At 23.3% G+C, this 21,753-nt stretch overlaps 1 protein-coding gene and 1 long non-coding RNA gene across 2 annotated transcripts in view; one reads left to right on the plus strand and one right to left on the minus strand.

Annotated features, from left to right (window-relative positions):
- The window catches only part of LOC114131900 (branched-chain-amino-acid aminotransferase, cytosolic), a 484,947-nt gene that overhangs the window by 52,322 nt on the left and 410,872 nt on the right, over positions 1-21,753 (minus strand). The window lies entirely within an intron of this gene.
- LOC114131916 (uncharacterized) lies at positions 9,676-10,728 on the plus strand. Its single transcript, XR_003593034.2, has 3 exons — positions 9,676-9,851; positions 9,941-10,292; positions 10,421-10,728. It is a non-coding gene; the product is annotated as an uncharacterized LOC114131916 (long non-coding RNA).

Raw genomic sequence — 21,753 nt, forward strand, 5'->3', positions numbered from 1 at the left:
ATATATATATATTTTTTTATTATGATTAACCTTATTAAGTTAAATAATATACTAATTAAATATTAATTATTGTACACTTTATTGATAAATTTCGTATTTTAATCAGAACATGAAAAGTAATTTAAATATAATGATTATAGTAAAATTATTTTAATAAAAATTATAGTAATATTATATGTATTAATAAGTAATAATACATTTATTTCGTTGAAACTATAATCGAACCATCTATAGTATATAATTTTTACAGTTGATATTTTATCAATTAATTGAGTTTATTTGATTCTTAAGAAAATATTATTTTACAAATGTTTATCAATCTTAACGTTATTTCAGACATATTATACTAAAGTCAATGCAATAATAATAAATTATGTGACAACATGATTGTATTCACTATTCTTTGAAGGGTTCCTCGTTTACCCATAAAAATGAGTTTTCCCTTTATATTAAATAATGTTGACATTTTTATTTTTATTATACATATTATTGTTAAATTTAATAAATTATCAACAAAATGATACAGTACGGATAATAATATTTAGTGAGTTACAAATAATCTAAAAATCATAATGTTATATTATATTATTATTACCTATTATTGTACCATGAAAAAATATATAAATTATAAATATAAATAATTATTATATTGGATACAATTTCACCCGAATTAGTGATAAATTATTTCTAATATATCTGTATGTATTTATTATTTATTTAATTTACTTATACTTCTCACTTTACTTTTATATTATTATATATCGTGTGCTTTAACATATATATAGAATACGAGTACAAAACCGTACGTACATAAATGTTATTTACAGGACTGTGAAAACAAATTAAGAACACAATAAATCATAATTTTATACCATTTAAGACCACTAAAAATAAATCTCTAAACACAATACGTGATTATAAAAACTTATTATAGTCTAAAATTTACATACATAATGAATACAAAGTTAAAACTGTTGTCTGGTTCTTGTACTCCCTAAATCCAACTTTAAATTGTAACTCATATAGATACCTATAACTGAACAAATAAATTATAACCATGAAGAATAAGTTAAATTTGTTTTGTGTAATAACCAAGAGTAGAAATTAATTTATTTCTTATGTTTTATCACCATATATCGCAGGTCTGCAAAACAATCAAAATCAGTACGTGTTCGAGTGAAAATAGATAATGAGGTACTTAATACAAAATAAGGAAACAAATATAAGTTTAGAATTGATTTTGGTTAATTTTAAAATTATTAATACTGTGGTTGTACTAATATTTTACACAATTATTAATATCTCACGGGTTTTTAATGTAATGAAAAATAAACAGCACGCTACTTTAATAAAATAAGAGTTATAAGTGATTTAATTTTAAATACCACCAAAATAATATTGATAAAGGAATTTCGAAAATTAATTCCAAGACGCAGTTAAAATATTTTATTAAGCTTGAATTAACATTTTAATTTTAAACTATAATAGTGTATAATAAATTTAACAATCATGTCGATACTTGTTTATGTTCTTGATGTTGCTAATGATATATTTAGTATTATAAAAAATGGTTAGAAATATATATTTTATTTATCTAGTTATGAAAGAGTATTTACTGTATAGAATATAAATTAATCAATATTCGAAAACACCAAGTATTAATGATAATATAAGATGTTGATAACTGGCTAAGTTCTTTTCCGGTATTTATATTCGATTACTTGTTAACTATTTTGTGAATGTATTTAATAACTTGATAGTTAATCAGTATTATACACAGAGATCTTTAAATAACAATTTTTTTTTTTTTTTTTTGTAGAGAATAGAACAAAATATATTTAATATGTATTATGTTGAACCATTTTAGATTTTTTCAAAGTATAAGCATAATAAATTACAGGTATTATAACTAGAATGTAGCTTTAAAAGAAGAATTTATAGTTGTCTGCTCAAATAGTTTCTATTAACTTTAAAAACTAGAAAATTTCAATACTTTTTTTTGTTAAAGTAGAGATTTGCTATTATGTTATGTAAAAGTAATCAAGGTTGTAGATCTTTTATCGTTTTAGTTAAACCTAATAATTATTGTATACTATTATTTTGATTCGTTGATGGACGTACCTATATAATTTTATAATTAAATTATTTTGTAAATAATATGTATTATATTATCAATATAATAATATGTACATGTACATGTAGTAATAGTTATAATATATGTATGTATATAAATATATTATTACTATTTTTATGCTATTTTGAATTTAATTAAACATTTATTTATACATTATATATTAAATAGGTATGTTCTTAACAATATATTAAAATATATATACATTTTAAGAATAATTTATTTTTGTATTTTTTGAAACATACAATCTATACCAGTAATTATAAATAATTTTACAATAACCATGTTTAAGGATTAATAACATATAAAAATTAGAAAAAAATAATCATTCAAAATAATAAAGTGATCAGTTAAAACTTAATAATATACATACATATTTATATAATTTATGCCGATACATTATTTTAAATTGTTGTAGTCGATTAGTTTAAAATGTTTAAATGTTATTTAATACAATTAAAAAATAATATTTATACATTTTAATATAATTTGCTCTTAATATTATGTTTTTTTTAAATACAATTTTTCATAAAAATTAAGACTATTTAAAATTCAAGGCTTATTGTAAAGCATACTTGGGCTTATTTTGAGTATTTTGGTGCAAGATACACTCTCGATAATCAATTATTGCGTGATTGATTTTTTATAATTTATTGTTAATTAATAAGATAAAATAGCAAATAGTAGTTCATATATTAATGTATTTTTAAGCTTTAAAAATATTAACCTTGTTTATTAAAAATAATCGTAGGGAAGAGCCAACTCTTAATTGGAATTTGGATATTCTAAAAATACGTAGTACCGACTACCGATTGGAAAAACACCAATTAACTGGTTGTCATCGCATCATGCGTATCCATATTCTCTTCTAACTATATATTCTTTATCGTTTAAAATATTTTTATTGTCATTTTCTTTTTTTAACTTGGTTAGATTTAGTTAAATATGGAGTATTCAGATTTATTGAAACATAAAATAAATTAAAAGAGATACAAAAAATGCCATTGTATTAATCAATGTAACATTTATATGGGTTCAACAGTTCAAAAATATTACTATTTTACTTATTCGCGTTATAGTTGCTTAACCTCACAGAGCTGACATTAAACGATTAATAAGTAAAAGGGATACTCTTAAATTAATAAACCTTCAAAGTTTGCACGTAAAAACGGAAAATGAATATCTTTTTATTCATTTTAACATGCCTGCTTTTCAAAATTGGGACCCAAGACCAGCAATACAGACATGGTTAACCCAAAATAAACGTCGCATCAAAGACACGCCTAAAGCCAAAGAACAAGAGTGGTTTAATGGGATTTTTATGAAAGCAGCAAAAAGAAAATTTTAAGATGAAGATCAAGCTGAAAAACAAATTAAAAAAAGAACGTTCTAACATTGTGTAATGTTACGAGAATGTATATAAAAATTACGAAAAGAGTAAAGTTGACATTTATTTAATTAAAACAAAATATTTTATACACGAATATTTATTATTTTATTTCTTCTTAATAGATTAAATTTTAAATTATTCCACCTAAAAGCTAAAAATTGTTATTATTTTTACTATAATTTGATATTATATTTTGAGATCATAGTTCTATTTTGATATGCTTATTTACAAAGTGCATAGTTGATAAAAAAATTCTTAGAAGCCCTTCTCTAGCTATGATTTAAAATTTAAATCATTAATAAGTTATTTATATACTGTTGAAATAATAACTCTATACGTATATACGTATAAACATATTATAATACTTATCATCGTTCGTTAAGAAAAAAATGTTTCAAAGCATCAATAAATTAATTCAATATACAATTTTAATGGATTATTTGCATAATAATGCTATAGTACGATAATTTATCTTCTTATTTATAGTTAAAATCTACCAAAGCGTTGTTTAATGTAACTTAATATAATATTTAATTAATTTAAAGTAATATTTATATTTTATTTACTCATTAAATTTGATAAATTTTGATTAAATTATAAGTCTTTCAAAGTTTATGCATAAGTATATTTACACAAAAATAAAATCTATAATTTTATTGCTAAGGATAAAAATGTGGTTGTAAGAGTTTATTTTATTTTTATGATTTATGTACCATATTATATTGTATTATAGTGGTTGAAGTTTCTCAAAATACGTGTAGAGATAGCTAAAAATTAGGTTAATATCAACAAATTGCTTGTCAAGTATACTTTGAATATATTTATGTAAATAGGTGTGTGTGTGTGCATATGTTTGAATTTGTTTTATGACAGTTAAAAAAAAATAAAATATATTTGACATTCATTATAAATAATAAATTACAATATTAAATTAAAAATGTATGTTTGAAAATAAGTAAAGGGAGTTAAAAAAAAAAAAATAGCGGACATCTCTCAGTTCTTGCTAAAACACGATTCTATACTGAATACTGATCATAAATAAAAAAACAGGTAAGCACACTTGCTTACCTCTTTTTTTTTTGGTGACTTTCTACTGTACAATATATATCAAGTGGATCATTATTATGGGAGTGTTAAATTTAAATTCAATGACAAATTGTATAATTGTATAGGTACAAAAAATTATTTTGAGCAGATGATCTGCCAGCTTATATCACTAAGTATATTTCAAGGTATTAAGTACCTATTTCTTTTTTTTTTTATGTAGCTACCTATTGAAGTAATTTATTTTACTTTAAATATTAGTATTACGGTATGTTGACATAGTTTTTTCCGAATTTATTATAATCTTAGTATATTTTATTACAATTTATATATTTCAAAATGTAATATCATCTTTATGTAAATACCATAGTCCACAAGTAATGTTTTCACAAGTAATGTTTTTGATTTATATCAAAATAATCAACATTGTTATTTAATATAGTTGAAATAAGTAATTTCATCTTAAAACCTAAAATATCTATAAAAAACAATTTGAGTTTAAATAATTTTTAGATTTTATTGTTTAAATCTAAGTTACTTATGAGGAATCTTGAATTCATTTTTTAAAACTTAGATATATAATAAATCAAAATATTTTTATAAATTTTTAACTACAAATAATATTAGTATATTTTTGAGATTTTACGAATTTTATCGAAATTCTAAATTTAAACACTTGCAAAAAAGTAATGGAACTATAGATATTTTTTAATTAGAAAAACAATAACTTATAGGAGCTTTGTATTACGAAGTATTTCAACCAAATTTCTACTTAGCGAATTTTTTAATTACTAGTCATGGAAAAACAAACTAAGAAAAATTGAACATTTTAAACAATTATTCGTTTTCGATAAAAAAAAAAAAAAAAAAAAAGTCGATTTGTTTGAAAATTATTCCTTATTTTTTTTTTTTTGTCTTTCATTATTATTAAAAAATACTGAGAATTTTTAATTTTAACCTCTATAAACTAGATCTAACATTATTGTAAAATCAATTCTTCGTTTCGTTTAAGATCTTAAAATAAATTAATCATTTTTCAGTCTACAGCCTATGTAAAAAACACTTGTAGGTAGGTACACATATAAATAATTACTAATAACCAATATATAATAATCCAATTGCGACTAATGACCTATGAATTCAGTGTTTTGTATTTATTATAAATAAATACTGCCATACAAATGCAATAAACTGTATAAATATTTAAAAAATTAGTAACTTCATAATATTACTAGCTGTCACCCGCGTGCTCTCCCCGTGGATAGTTGTTTCCAAATTGTGGTGCTGTTTCTTTGTCTTATAGTTATTTTGATCGTAAATGTAAAAGTGTACATCTCGTATACTTACGCAAAATAATAATAATTTAAGGTGTTTATAAATTCTCATAAATATACTTATAGATAACAGTAACAATTTTATTCTCACATTTATATCATTATTCTTACACTCGGGAAATATATTATATAATAATATTATAACATAGTTAAATAAATAAAAATAATAATGATCATTAAACAACAATATTGGGTATGGCGTTCTGTGGGGTTTCGCATCATACAGCCAATTAGCGCAACACTGAATTACTATACTACTTTTCTATTGGTAATTATAATTATTGGATGCCTTTTAACCTACTCGAGTCTCAAGATTAAGTACCTCAGTCATAGTTAGAACGCAGTGATATATACTTCAACCCCCCACAGGACCGTTCGAAGCACCGAGTCGTCGTCATATCTCATATACGTTGACGATAATAATTGATTCATCGTCGATTCCATATACAATACACATTCTGAGGTGGGTCGTAGACGATTGCTTGACTATACGCTTAAAACAATTATTTTAATATACGAGTATTATAATATATAGTACATATACCTACATCGAAATTAAAATTTTACAGGAGAGACATAAATCTTATTTTGTGTAACTTATTATGTTATCCCTTTTCGAAATAAATGAAATAAAGATACACATACTGTTACTATAAGAGCACGTAGATATGTTTCGTTTTCACACCAAATAGTGTGCTCAGATACAAATAACATATTTTTGTGAAAATATGAAAATGTCAAAATATTGGACATGTTCCCTAACATAAGTGATACTAAAAACCTTCAGCAGACTGTCAGGTATAACAGTAAAATATTTGGAGACGATACGTTGAACGGTGTGAATTTGTATGCTTGACCAAAAATCGAGACTTGCTTTTATAGTATAGGTTATTGCAAGAAAAAAAATAGAACAATATTCTTATATTAACTTATTCGTGGGTTTATATTAGAAGTATAGTTGTTAGTTGTTACTACAAAACGGTACAAGATAATGTTGTTTTTATATACATATTTTTTTTAAGTGTGTAATAATTCAATCGTTGAATAGTTAGATAGTGATGACTTTCTTCAACGAGACTTTCCAAGATTTTTTGTGATTTCTCATTTGTATATTTATATCTTTAAGTTAGTGTTCAGAAAAACTTTTTATAGGTATACACTATTTTCCTGATTAGTTTTTTTCACCTTTCAATATTTTAATTTGATTTTAGAATACTTTTTCATCATTGGTTTTAATAGAAAAAAATTTTCCAACACATTTTGCAATGTTTTAAATATTATAGAAATCTGAATACCTCTTTTTGTTTACTTTAAATAGGTTTCTTATTTTTTTTTGTACCTTAAATTTGAGTAATTTATTGTGTTAATAAATTAATAGAAACAAATTTTAGTTGTTTTTTAATAATAAAATGTGTAGTATCACCTTCAATTTAAGTACTCATGTCCTGTAACTAGACACTAAAAGCTTGAAAGTTATGACTCATGAGTGGTAAAATAAATATTTGAACTTAATAATAACACATACATATAATGAACCTAATTAATTTTTATTTAGCCTAGTATAGTAGTTTGAATATAAAATGTTGTTGATTTTTCAATAAGATATTTAAATTGTATTAAATGTTAAAACTTATAGTTAACATATACTAAATTGAGTATATTATTTTATTGATATTACATGAGATTTAATACAGAATTAATAATAACTCCAAATCATATTATACTATAAAATTTACTGAAAATGTTCAATTCAATTAGACTAAATTAAATATAAATTATTTTTTGTAATCCCAAATGGATTAATTGGTTAAGACTATAATAGTTTAACATTTTTGTTTATGGTACAGAATACATTTTTGTAATGTGTAGATAAAAATGATTTTCTAGTTTTAAATTTAATTTAATTTATAAAAGAATATTTTAAAAAGTTATTTAAATATTAATCGTATACATTTATTTCTTAATAATTTTTATATTTTATTTTAATTGCGTCTATTATTATTTTTATTTACTTCAACTAACAAAAATGTATCAAATCTAAATTCGTGTATTTATAAAATTTACATTTATTTACAAACTTAAAGTTAAATTATCGTTTAGATTCGTTTTAATTCAATTAGCTAATTAAAATTTATTTTTATGATAGGTATAAGACATAACTACTTTAATCCATCAGTAAGTATATAACGAAGAGTTTAATCTAAGTTTTAATTATTACTTTACTTGTTCATATCGTAAGCATATAAAAACTGTAAAATTGGTAAAATGTAATTATGCAGATTAGGTATATAAACGGATGTTTTCACGTCTGTGTATTAACTAATTGGTTCAGGTTGAGTTTAAATTTATTGCCCTTTTTACACGCAAGGCGAAAAATCTTAATAGTATAATATACAGAAACGGTGTTGGTTATACGATTCACATTCCTCTGCGTATAATAGTACTGTGTTGACAATTTTTAAATTTAAAATCAATTATTACTTTTGGAAAAAACGGTTTTGAAAACTATAATATAATATTATTTCAAATAGTTTTCAACGTAACATTTTTCTTATCTTTTGAAAAACTAGTGGAGGCATCGATCGATTTTTATAGTTGAAGAATTTAATATATCTAAGACTTTTTTGAAAGTAGTTTATATTTTACTAATTTTAAAATTTATATACACGGAGGGGGGGGTTTATACAACTATTTATACATACAACAAAAACATTAAAAAAAAATAACGAAAATGTTATTCATAAGTAAGTCTATTAATAGTACTTCTGGAATGGGTAAAAAGTCATCTCAAGTTCATATAAAAATGTTAGCCAAAATCTCAAACCTAATATTTCTAAAAATGTTCAAACTTATTCAAATACTAATAACTATCCCTAAAAATTAACTTCCTTCGTATCCGAACTGAAAATTCTAACAATCTCTTAATATCACTTCTGACTAGTGTCATCACACATAAAAAATGTTATACTGAACAATGATAAATAATACCAATACTTTATTTAAAAAACATAATAAAATGTAAATAAATAAATTTGTTTTTATATTTCAGAAGCGCAACTAATGAGTGGATTCATCCTTCATGTTTTCATATAATTTAATATTATTTCCTTGCTCTTGTTAACTAATCTAATTTACTTATTGCGCTTTTATAAGTTTAGACTGTAAATATATCTTTTATTTTAATAAAAAAAAAAATCAAAAATCATTTATACAATATGCTAATTTTATAAATATATCATATTGTGTAGAATTTATGAATTGATTTAAAAGTAAACATTTCTCATTAACCTATAATACATTTATTTCTTTTTTGATTCCTATTTTATACTATTTAGTATTTAATTATTTGTGTATAATTTTATATTTATCTACACATGAACAAAATATCTGTTATTATAATGATTTTTGTTATGTAGTGTTTACAATAATATACTACATACATAAAAGCAATATATATACTGGGTGATTCTTTTATCTAACGCTCATTATTTAAAAATCTATTTATGTTATGGAAATTTTTTTTTTACAAAATGATGTATGTTGTGATTCAAAAAAGTTAAAATTTAATAAAATATAATGATAAAAAATAATAAAAAGTTTTAAAAAAAATTATTTTTATTTCAACTAGAAATCACGTGAAAACATATTTTTTAAAAACATTAATAACTGTATATTTCAAAATATTGAGTGTTGTTTGATAAAATAATTATTACTCTGTATAATATTAAATCAAAATAATAATTATTTTTATGATATAATCTAAAACATAGGTATGTTGTTTTGCATTTACATTTCAAGCGATACATTTAATCTTGAATGTTTATCAAAGAATTATTTAGTTTACAAGTTTCCCGAACCTAAATAATATAATAGACACGCACGGTAGTGTGGTGTGGGACATTGAATTAGATTGAATTACACCAAAGTACAAAACCTTTACGTTATTATTAAGGTAACTGGATTATGTTTTAATGTGTATGTACGTTTTGTGAAATATAATTGTATTATCTGCTATGTTTATGTTTGTAAATATAATCATAGGTGGTAGGTACTTCTATGGTTCCGTTTCAAACACAAGGTCAGTTAGCAGCTACGACAAAGTGATAATCTGCCACATGCTCGATGGCGATCTTTTTCTTTCTGTATTTTTTTTTTCGACGGAATAAACCCAACAGCTATCTGTTTCACTCAAGTACACACGACGGCCGACAGTTGATCGCTTCACAATTGCTCACACGCTTCGAACAAAAACTGACGACTCTGCAGCCTGCAGGATTCATATACAAAAGTATAGCATTATTTTCATTTAAAATGTAAATTAGAGTATCCAGAAGTTGGATAACGACACAAGATACACACATGTGACGGAAGATACATTTTCCATCGGATCATGGTAAGTAGAAACAGCTAGTGTGATACGTATATAAAACATATTGAAGTCAAATAATGTAATAATTAGATTAGATAAAGAAAATACGAATGGCTTTTGTACTTAAACTTTTACATTTTATTTATTTCCAGCGAGTACCAAGAATTGACACTATATTGTCACACTACTTCGTGGAAGACTCTTTGCTAGACAGAGATTGTGAGATATTGACGTAACCAAATTAAAGGGCACGACGGAGATAGCTCTTTACTCCTATCATTGTAAAGCCTATTTATCTTCAGTAACCTAACATTTGTTGTTACCGATAATAACTTGTAATGAAATCTATAAATAGTTTGGAAATGTAAATATACAACGTAAAAATTTGTGCCTATGTATTTTTTATACAAAGATATTCTTATATACATATAAGAATAACTTATATGGGATATTGTATTCAAGTTTTAAGAAATTTGACTGTGAATAATTTGTTACCATAACTTATAGAAAACAGAATAATAAAAGAATTTAAAATTTAAAATATCCATAAATATCTTAAAAAAATTTAAATATTTTTGCAAAAAATACAAACATAAATATTTGTTGTTATTATTTGGGTAAATATCTAATATCGCAAACACTGTAACTTAATATTTTAAAAAAAATAATGAAAATTTCTTCTACACTTTTTACTTTTGTGGTAGGTAGAAAACTAATAAGAAGTAAAGTATGAAAATTTCAAATCATAGTTATAAAAAACGAAAACTGTTTATGAATTTCCAATTATAAAATAATATGTAAATGATCTAGTCTTTCTAGACTTATAAAAATAATTGCTCGAGTGTTTATTTTCAATATTTTTTAATAATAAACAATTAAATAATGATGAACCTCGTATTTAATTTTCAAAAATTTAAATGTCTAGAAATAGATCAAAAATTATCAATTGAATATTTGATCAAATATAAACAATTTTAATATATGTGTAGATTTATTGAACATTTCAAGTTTCTACGGTTATTTATTTTTGGTTTTAAAATTTTATTTTTTTTTTAATATAATTTTTAATTTTTTTTTCTAATTATATTGAAATGCAATAGATGTTTTAACCAGTTTAACCTAAATAATAGGCAAAACTATGGATCAAGCTATGGTTGGACCTAATGCGGACAAGTTATGTCTCAGAAATGGTACAAATAGGATACCTACATAATAATATATTACATAAAAATATTATATTTAAAAAAAACTAAAATACAGTTTTTTGTGGTTATTTTTCCAAAATGTAATGATTAAGTAGATGTAAATGATAAATGTGTACTTTTAACACTGCTTACAATAATAGTACATAATATTAGTTTCTTCTACCTGATATAATTATTAATAAAATAACAATAGGTTTTTATAATATTTTATTAAAATCAACAAATGAAAATTTTTTTGGGGTATTTTTATTTTTATTTTATCTAATTATCTATATTTATTTCACAGTCTAATATACTATGTTTGATTGAGAAGGGATTTGTACAAGCTGATTTCGTTAAATATACGCATATTTATAGAAAAACCTAACTAATAAGTAGTACAGTGGTGGGCGGTGGCCGATGTTTACAGTTCGTATTTTCGTTTTGGTAATACGATATTTGCACTCCAGATAGGCTGTGGTAAAAATAAATAAAATAAGAAGATACAGTATTATAAAATCAATATCTTGATCTTTTCACTAAGAATTTAAAATATTTCTAAATTAATATCATAGTTACCTATAACAGTAAAATTTAGAATCTTATATTTTATAGTAATAATATAGATTTGAACAAGAAAAAATGTAATATTGATGTATATTTTCAAAAATTGAACTCAGAAATTAGTCAGAATATGACTTATAGTTGTATAATATCTAAATATGCTTAAAATTAAAAAAAAATATAAATGAAAACAATTGTTAATCATATTAAAAGTTATATCTAAATAAAGTAAACTTATCTATTTACATAATTTGTTTTCACGCCTATTTGTTTTCAAGACTTTATAATTTTATCAACAATAGTAGTTACTTTCTTAAAACGTATTATTTTAAGTAACTAGAAAATAAAAGCTAATAGTAACCATAAAGAAACTTTAATGGATCGTATTCACATGTAAGTATATGTAACTATGTAAGTGCTAAAACTTGTTACTGCAAGTCAAACTCTGATGTTTTTTTACCTTCTACTATGACATATTTTTTTTTATCTCTCCGACCTAATGTAAAATTGTGTACCTACATATATGTATAGATAACATTACTCAATGTAGTTCAAGTGAATATTGACTACATAACATCAACTTACTGACAAAGTCACGGTAAAAAACCTTAACATCAACAACACGCACATATATCCTACAATTTATCCTTTCAGTAAATACTATTGGCGATTGACAATGATTGAAAGTGATTGTAGGTGCTTCTGGAAATTACTGGTAATTCCTAAACGGTCATGGTCACGGCATCATTCCAGAGAACAATAATAATAAAATCGTAAATTTTCATAAGTCATTTTTTGTTGTTGTTTATAATAGCTAAATTATATATTGAAATATTATTTTAATATAACTACAGAGCAAATGTACGAGTAATACTGTATCCGTACCGTTTTATTAGTCTATAAATCAATTACGTATGAATCGTTCCAGTGTTATTAAATTTAACTATTATCAATCTTTGATTGGTTAATTTGATTGACAAGGTTGTAAGGAACTTAATGTCTCTGTAACTCTATCAAAGCATATATTGGCTTTTGAAACCATTTAGTTATAACGCCGTTTAATAGATAAAACCTAGACTAACCAGTCATTCAGAATCCGGTGCAATAGTATTGGTGCATAGTCTTATATAAGTTTGAGCTTTATTAAAATTCAGTAAAATGGTTATTGTGGATTACCGAATTGTGTGAACAAAATTATAAAACTGTTCATAAAAATAGAAAAAAAAAATGACCGAACATTTAACAAAAGAAAATGTATGTAAAATACAACTAGTAACGAAAATTTTGACTTTGTTCATTTAATCATAGAGTATTCATGTAATAATTAAATAACCTTAACGGGCTTTTAAAAATATTGGAACTTTACAGAAAACTCTATTTTAATAATCACTTCAAACTTTGTACATAATGAATAATATGAACTAAGCTTCGGGGTTTCTGAATACAATAAAAAAATTTATAATATAATTAATTACAATACAATTACAACAATGGTAAAGAGTTAGTTATGCATATATCCTATTGAGTTCTCAACATTTTTATATTTTATTTTATATAAATATTTATACAGGAATATTTAATTGATTTAAAATTCAATGTATTATGCTACAGTAACATTAAATTATACTCAGCACTATCATAAATCAACATTAATTGTTGCTTGGAAAATTTATAATTGATTCTATAAAATAAAATAATATTTATAATATTTCTAATAATTTATATTCAACGTCAGCGGCACCACTCTGAATTTAAGATAACTAAAACATATTCAACCAGATAGCGCTTCAAATATATTAAGGAATATAATCTACACATATTTATTTTAATATATTTTACTTTCACTAGAATAGACTCTAAATTTGCTTACTTCAAATTATTTTGTCCTAGCTTATTGTATAATGTTGAATTTAAGTGATGATTTTTAAATCATGTATAGAAATTTGAAATGATCAATCAAATACTTTAATTTTTTGGAAATATTTTTAGTATTTTACATTATTATATTGTTGTTTAGTTTATTTTACATAATAGTAACTTTATTTTTTCTTTGTATTTATTTATTCAATATAAGTCTATATACATAAATACAAAAATAAATATAACAATTATTATTGATTAGATTAACGTTATATGTAGGTACTTAGTTTGAAGCTTAATTTTTTTACTTTAAACTTCATTAAAATAAGATTATTACTATCGTGATTTATTTTTTAGAATTTTTATCTTCCTGGTTTAAGGTATTTTATAAATACTTTCTTGTCATTTTTAATGTATTGAAAAAAATGGTTTGTATTGCGTTTTATTTACAGCCCTAAATGATAAAGGATAAGTTAAGTTATACATAAAAATTATTTGTTACATCAATAAATTATTAATTTAATTTGCTATAATAAATTATTTAAATTCATATCTGTCTTCTACTATAATATGTGGCTGCTTATGAATTTCTTATTAACTAAAAGTTGGTTTACACTAAAATGTGTATACTGTATAATTAAGTAAAGTATGTATATAAATAAAGCACATATAATATATATATATATATACATATTAAATTTTAACAATACTAATAAGTATACGTAGAAATTATCGTTACAACTTGTTAGTTCTAATATTATTGTGTTACTGTATTCGTTATGGTATATTATAGACGTATTGTATTATATTAAACGCGATATATGAATCTATTATCCCCATTATCGATCAATTTTGCGAACAACTTAATAATTGGTAAATTATTATTTACCTGATCAAGTTTATTTGAGTAAGTTTCTAAATACAACTGTATATTAAAAGTTTATACTGCTGAGTTGATGATCCAGCTTGCGTTGGTATTAAGACAGGAAAATGGTTTTTCAAGAGTATTGGTTTGGAACTAAAAAGAGATTGGGAGATTAAATCGAAAGCGAGTATAGCGACGATACAAAGGCTTCTATCCAATCAGTTCTACGATTATTAAATAATACACACGGTATAGGTACTTAATAGAATACTTAGTGACTTGTATTAAATTTATTGATTTTATAGGACGATGTTAGAGGTAGGCATACTGTAAAAAAAAATATTTTATAACATTTTCTTTGTAACGCCGTTATAGTATGTCGGGTAACGTATCATAGCAGTGTTAAGTATGTCATACGAGTTACATACCTCTTAATAATAAGTGTTGATTACATGTTGAATACTACTGTCAGTCATTAGGGCATAGGTACACGTAGTAATGGTGAAATGCAAAAGCAAGAGAAAAATTCAAACAGTTTTTATTTACATGTAATTTATATGCACCCTTTTATGAGATGAATATTTTAATTCTACTTTTTATGTGAGCTGTAGAGATGTTCATTACACTAAATTTAAATATTACTTATTCTCTAAGATTTCCTACTGATTGAAAAATATACGAATTCTCCCGATAAAATTGTTATATTGATAGAAAAATAATAAAAGTCTCACAACACAGTAGTTTTAAATGTAATAGAATAATTTAATCATGAAATAAAAATTAGTCATATTTCAGTTGTTTAATATTGAAAATGTATACTTTGATGTATTGGAAAATTAAAAAAAAAATGTATACAAAACTATTTTTATGAACGTATTATTGTTATATTTTTAACTCAATCGTTACCTATTTACTTAAAATATTATATAAGTTTTTTATTTTGATGATTATTAATAGAATGCAAACATTTTTTTCGATAATAAAATGCAGCAACTTACACCATTAGAAATAAATCCACCACAAATTTATGGTTATTTATAAATTACCAAAAACGAATGGTTTTCATGTTAGAGATGTATCAAGGAATTTTCATTGATAATGGTCATTAATAAATAATTCTTAAGTATAACACCATCTGCTTTGTTTTTGTATTTTGCTGAGGTAAATATTTTAAATCATCAGTAAATCATTAGCTTTCTTGTAGCCACTTTTTCATAATTCTCAATACTTAAGTTCTATACCACTGTTTATTTTAAATTGATATTTTTTACACTTTTATGGGCTAACTAAAAATAAATATTAATAAATGTAATATACTGAGTAACAAAGCATAACTTTGAATGTTTTATATAATATTATTGATAACACAAACGAATTAAATATATGTTTCCAATTGAGGATATACTAAATTATTTCATAGGTATAATAATATAATAATATATTAAAATACAATTATAAGATGGTAATGCATTCTAAGAATGTGGTAGCTTTTATATGAAATGTATCTATTAACGAAAGAATCATGACTAATATAGAAGTAAATAATATAATATAAGTGATATTAAATAGCTTACACTCAATGACAGATGTAATTATTTGTTTAGCGTGGTTTACGTATATAGTAGGTATTCTTATATTATCATTATAATATGCTCGATATACATTATATTTATAACATAATTTGCTGTTAGTGATAGGTCAATAACAGGAAATGTATTTTTATACTATACTTTATAAAGTATGCAGTTATAGGAAGGTATTTATGAAAAATTCCTAAGTCAAGCACTAGATTGAAATATTGTTAAACATATCACGTAAGTTAACTATTATAATTATAACATAATTTATATAGTATGTTGTCTTGACCTATAAAATTAAAATTAAAATCTCGCTTTTTTATCGCATGAGGTTCTGTCACTTAATGTGAAAAAAATTTAAATTACATAGGTATACACTACATATTATATAAAATGTACTTAGTGTATTATAAAACGCCATTAGTAAGTGTTAGAAAAAAATTGCGTATGTGTATTAGCAAATTTTAATAAATGATTTTATAATAATATATAAATGGATAATAACAATATAATATTATATACTGTAATTATTATATTATAATTGGATCTAGTTGGTTTTTCTGAAAGGGCGGTCGAGAGTCAAAATTAAAAATTTCTAATACTTTTTTATACAGACTTGAAATTTTAACCAAATATATTTTCTGGGAATATTTTTGTTCTTACCCTGCTGTTTGTAAGCATGTAGATATTTTAATTTTTGTTTAAATGTATGTATGATTAGTGATTACAGTTAGTTGTGTGTTTGTAAAAATGTGAAAAATTAGAAAATGTAATACAAAGTTTCTTATAATTTATTCTTACAACGGAACAAAAAAAAAATTTTAATAATAAAATTGAAGTTAAAATGTTGACAACATTAATTGTCAATCCTACAAAAACTTGCAAATTATGATGTATGTAAAAATAGATACATTTTCAAGCTTGCATATTCAACGTTTCTTATAAAAATTAAAAAATATAAATAAAATGTAGTATTTAAACAAAAAATATCAATTTTTCTTTATATATATATATATATATATTATACAGTTATTTTAATTCAAAAATATGAATCAGAAAATTATTCAGTTATGTAAACATTTTTTTTTTTTAATTATTTAGGCTGAGACCATAAAAACCTAATTACTCCGTTATTTTGTGACGTCCGGATTGATTATTATAAAAATAACGCATGGTAAAATGTTATAATATAATTATGGTACAGACGAAAAATAAAATTGAAGAAAGTCAAATGTTTTTGTTTCATTTTAGCTTAGGAATAAGTATTTTAGTCACTGTTATGTCTACAGCGTAAAAAGGGCACTCCACGACAACGTATTTAATTCCCTTGTGCATATGGATCAATCGATCCAAGTGTATTCTACACAATTTTTACTTTACAGATTTATCGTAAATAACTGAACAACTGTTTATATCAGTTTAGGTATAATATGTGATATATGTGTAGGTATTTAAAATATTTATATTCATCAATATTATTATACATGTGCCTATATTTTGCATATTACAATACATATATTATATGGTATAGTGTATATCTATTGTTATAACGACCCTAAAATCAACACAATATAGACCACACAAACAATATTCTTTCAATACAAATAAACAAATGTGAAGGTATTTTGAAAATTAAATTTTTCAGCATCAGTTAAAAGATTAGCGATTATGTAAATGTATTTTTTTTTTTTGTATTTTAACTCGCTTTCCAATCGCTACCTATGAACGCACATAATGTCTATATATTATTATAATAAATAATAATAAATAACAATAATATATACGTGAAATATGATGGGTTACCGTGTAGAGGAGCTCATGCACGTTTATGTAAACGCCACTGTGATATTCATAAATCCATTATAATATATTTGTGACTGTAGCGTGACCCCAAATCCCAATCGATTTCGGAAATGAAACAACGAGGTCCCAAAATAGAGGAAACGTTGACGGAAACGATTACAGGCTTCAATTCCGGAATAGCAGAGGCACAGATTTAAATGATGAAAAAATAAATATGTGTACACTGTACATGTGTATAAAAGGTTGATCGAATTAATGACGGAAGCAGTTTGTGTTGCCGAATACTATGCGAATGCGTCAACGGCTATATCCAAAATGTAGTAATAACCATATCACGTGCAAACCATTTATCTTGTTGTTCGCATGAATCGGCTGTCCTTGTTGGCTCGCATCGCATAACAGTTTTGTTAAACGTTGAATATATTATATTATGTAATAATAATATGCATGTATAATACTAAAGGTAATCGATTATAGGTACGATTTTTTTTTATTAAAATATAAAAGCTGTACCCATATAATACAGTTCGAGTGCAATAAGTAATAATTTAGATATCTTTTATTTATTACATGACGTATTTGACGTGAAGGGGAAATTACTCATTGGCAAGTAAGTTCAGTAAAACCACGTGGTTTTGTAGTGAGCTCGAGTTAGTGAGTTATCAGGGATATAAGGAAAGCCACATTTTTTTTTCTGAGAGTTAATTTTGGAGATCATTTGTGAATAAAAACAGTTGTAGTGTAATTTACAAGTTTTTTTGATATTCATTACTTTAAAATTCCACTTGGGTTTATTTTTTGTAAGATGGATTGTTATTTTAAATTATCATCAAATAAATTAATAAATTTATAAAGGACCCGTGCAAATATAACGATTATATCTACTGAGTTTTTATATGTAAAGTATTTTATGAATGGTCAGTCATAGTAAAAAAGTGTATTAATAATTATTAGATATATATGTTTATAGAATACAAATTACAGATAAATAATATACATATATATATATATATATATTATATATATATATTATATCATATTATATGTGACAATATTTTACTCATGTTTATTTGATTAAAATAAACATGAGTAAAATATTAAACTGTACATTTCTGACATATAATATTAATTTTTAATTTTAACTTTTATAACTTAGGTACATTTGTATATTTTACAGATAAAAAAAAAAAACTGAAAAATTGATTTTATTGATCTATATCGTTTCAGTCGAATATTTTCATTATATTTAGCGTCTTTAAATCTTTAATTTAGTCAATTGAATTAAAAAAACAAAATACTCTTAAATTAATGTTTTAATATTTTTTTTTTTTTTTTTAATAAATAATGATTATTTTACTTTTAAGTTACTTTGTATATTTTTTATAACTGGTACCTATTACATTTTTACATTCAATGTTTTTTTTGTTGTTATTACATAATACTAAAGTGCTCAAACATTATCAAAAAGAGTTACTCAATAATTCGACCAATACATATATAGTATGTCTATTACCATGCAATTGATGTCAAGTTTTTTTTTTTTTTTAGTTTGTCTAAGGCATTAAAACTGTGTGTTAGCGATCCTTATGTAACATTTTACGTATAGACACACAGTTAACATTCTAAATTCCCTTCAAATTAAAAAAAAAAACATACTGTATATATAAAACATTGCGTTATTTAATAGGTACAGACAGATTTAAAGAAACACTGTTACTAAACGATAAAATGTAGAATTTTATCAACCAATTTATCAGGCGTGAATGCAGGAATTTTTTTTTATTTTTGTTTGGGGGGAGGTGAGTTTGAAAAAATGTTCATAAATATCATTATTATTCATATTGTATTACTCTTTATTTTAGGTACTTATTATAGTTTATATACATCCATATTAATTATTAGAATTTAGATTATAAGACAATAACTATATGTCTCGGTTATTAGCCTATTATTTTTTGTTCCTGATATTTCAGGCTTACTAATCACAAAAAACATTTTATCTCCTTAATTTTCTCTATAACTGTCAAAAAATTTTGATAGAAAGCTATTACATGATTTTATGTATATTCATTTCTGTTCATTATATTCATATAACTCACCTAGTGTGCTTATTAGTAGGTATAGATTGTATATAATATTGTTTTAAATAAATATAATAAATAATGTGATCCATTACGAATTACGATGCTTATTGCCTAGTCGAGATAGTAATGAATTATAATATATAATTGTGGTTTGTCTGAAAAAAGAAATGTGAATAATAACACTCAATAATGTGTGTAATTTTTAGGTTTACTTATAGAATTATAGAATTATTTTATTTTGTGTAGTAAGAAACTCTAAATAGTTTCATTAATAATTATATATCATATTGATAAACCACAAATAATAATAACTCTAATAATTTAGAATTAATTTTAATACAACGACACTTAACGACAGTTACAATTGTTATTGGTAAATTTATAAGCTGCACGGAATAGTACATGGGTTTTTATAATATAATATAATAACAAATAATAATAATAAATAATATAATAAAACGTGTTCACCAGATCAGAAACATACATGGGAAAACCATTGGATATAATTATAGTAATAAAAAACTGACCTATCTCATTACTAGAAACAAGCCTTAGTCGTATCAAATATATAGTGATGGGCGGGATATTGTAAAAATAATATATCTATATATATATATATTCCATATATATCTTTCTTCATATTACATATAGTTATATTCCCTTACCACACTAGTTAACTACTATATGTGCTTCAAAAACAATACGTGTGATGATAACAACTGACTGGGAAAAATAATGAGCTTTGGCATTAAAGCAGACTATATACGAGCAGTAACCACGATGTGCGAGTTTTTACCTGCAAACAAGATGGACCGTCCATATGGCTCCTTGGGGACTGCACAGTACCAGCTAGAACACCATGCAGACCGATCTTCAATCACTGCTAAACCGGAATTAATTTACATTTGTTATGACGATGGACAAAGCTATATTATCCTTCTGTAATATATGTTTGGACTGTTGGAATTTTTTCTTTATGAATGAGAATAAAATATAATAGTAAAAAGGTAATAAATTGGTTACTTTTTTTTTGTTTTTTTTTGCTTTTAAACTTTTCACCACATTACACTTTTTTGATTGTGTGAAAAAATTATAATTTATAAAATAAAGTAATATGTAATTTTTAAATATTACAGTAGATTTGTTACAATTCAGAAACATGAAAATCTTTTTTTTATAATATTTGATAGTACTTGCAGTAATTTTTCATTCTAATAGTCAGTATTCACGTTGCTGTTATATTCTCACGAGTAAAATATAAATTTAAATTTATTCAAAAAAAAAAAAAAAAATTATATATATGTATATTATATATTTATCAATAATTAAGTAGATCTCATTATTTATAGATAAATTTGAAATATTTTTTATTGAATAAATTCATAACTTTTAATTATCAAAAATATTTTCAGAGCTTTTGTAATATTTAGTATATACCTAATAATTGTTAATATATTTATAAATTTAAATTTTAAAAAAACATTTTGAAAATTGAATACATTTCTTTAGTTTTCATATCAATATAATTGAATGATTAATTATCCAATA

This window comes from Aphis gossypii, chromosome 2, assembly GCF_020184175.1.
Source record: "Aphis gossypii isolate Hap1 chromosome 2, ASM2018417v2, whole genome shotgun sequence".
NCBI lineage: Eukaryota > Metazoa > Arthropoda > Insecta > Hemiptera > Aphididae > Aphis > Aphis gossypii.